We start from the raw sequence: 1,802 nt of genomic DNA, 5'->3' as shown, positions 1-1,802 counted from the left end.
ACACTTGTTTCCTTTCTTCCTTAGAGTTTTCAGCCAAAGGAAGTGACAATTGATGAACACTTTTTTTTTTCTTCTTTCCCCTCAACTCACGGAAATGGGAGAAACAATCACCTTCTCTCTTTTTTTTTTCATTTCTTTATTCCTCACCTTAGTTTAATTTTTCCTCCCATATTGCACCAACAAAACATGTCTATGACATGTTTTGCCCATCCTCCTTGTCATGGCCGCCACCACTTATAAAAAGAGGGTATTTGACATGCAAGACCATTGTTTTGCATGCATGCTTTAATTAGTCATCACACATTTCCTATCCTACTTTCAAAGTTTACTACTAGGTCCTTTTAGTGAAATTCACATTTATAACCCTAAATCAAATCATCAAAAATGTCACACACGAATTAACACATATCATAGGCATCAAAATGAATATTAAATTATTTTTATGCCTCAGTTTTGTGGTCCCGAAACCACATTCCAACTAGGGTCATTTTATGGCTGTCACAATGATTCATTATAAATATTTAAAACCTGTCACGAATATCACGTATCAAGTTTTTGGCACCGTTGTCAGGGAACTAAGATATTAGGAACACTCGATTTTTATTACTTTAGCTTTTACTTTTACTGCAGTTTAAAATTTATTTCTAATTTTTATTACTTATTCTTCTTTTTCCCTTTTTCTGGCAGGTTCTTATAGTTTATGACTAGATGAAACCCATCAGGACCATTACTTTGTGATAGTGAGATCGATCACACAGTTCACAGAAACCAAAGAGAAATAAGGCGAAGCATAAGATATACAAAGGGCAAGCAAGAGGACGATATTCAAACCACAACCAAGGAAATGGCTGAAAATTAGGAAAACCTGATTCCTCATGCGATTGTTGTTAATTCAGTAAATCAGAATCTTGCTCCACGTACTATGTATGATTATGCTAAACCTACTTTAATAGGAACTGAATAGAGTATAGTTAGATCTGCTATTGTCGTAAATAATTTTGAATTGAAACCTAAAGCAATTCAAATGATACAACAATTTGTTCAGTTTGATGGTTTGCAGGATGAAGATCCCAACGCTCACTTGGGAAACTTTTTGGAACTATGCGATACATTTAAAATTAATGGTGTTTCTGATGACGCCATTCGCCTTCGGTTATTCCCTTTTTCTTTGAGAAACAAAGCTAAACAGTGGTTGAATTCATTACAATGGGGATCAATCATTACTTGGGAACAAATACCGAAAAGTTTTTACTAAAATATTATCTGCCGGCTAAAACGAATAAATTACGTAATGATATCTCCTCTTTTGTGCAGATGGATTTAGAAACACTCTACGATGCATGGGAGAGATATAAGGACCTTTTGCGAAGATGCCCTCACCATGGGTGACCACTCTGGCTACAGGTTCAAACTATTCATAATGGCCTGAATCCTTCAACTCGACAAATGGTTGACGCAGCTACTAGCGGAACCATCAATAATAAAACACCTAAAGATGCCTATGAATTTATAGAGGAGATGTCACTGAATAGCTATCAGTGGCAAGTCATGCGGACAAAGCCAACAAAAATAGCCAGTGTTTATAACGTCTATTCGATCACCATGCTCTCTAATCAGGTAGAACTCTTAAATAAGAAAATTGATGGTTTTCTTAGTTCTTCACAGGTTCACCCAGTAATGCAGTGCGAAGCAAATGGAGGTGGATCGAGCAATTCAGAATACCCACCTTATGGCCACAACATGGAGAACGAGCAGTTAAATTACATGGGTAATAATCCTCTATCTCAAAACAATTCTTATAG

General features: G+C 36.1%; 1 non-coding gene across 1 annotated transcript; it reads right to left on the bottom strand.

The window, feature by feature from the left end:
• Positions 1-1,281: 1,281 nt before the first annotated feature.
• Positions 1,282-1,387, bottom strand: LOC128281278 (small nucleolar RNA R71). The gene has a single exon (XR_008271491.1). It is a non-coding gene; the product is annotated as a small nucleolar RNA R71 (small nucleolar RNA).
• Between the last annotated feature and the right edge of the window lie 415 nt (positions 1,388-1,802).

Source organism: Gossypium arboreum, chromosome 9 (genome assembly GCF_025698485.1).
Source record: "Gossypium arboreum isolate Shixiya-1 chromosome 9, ASM2569848v2, whole genome shotgun sequence".
Taxonomy (NCBI): domain Eukaryota; kingdom Viridiplantae; phylum Streptophyta; class Magnoliopsida; order Malvales; family Malvaceae; genus Gossypium; species Gossypium arboreum.
This window is presented reverse-complemented; position numbering and strand designations above follow the sequence as displayed.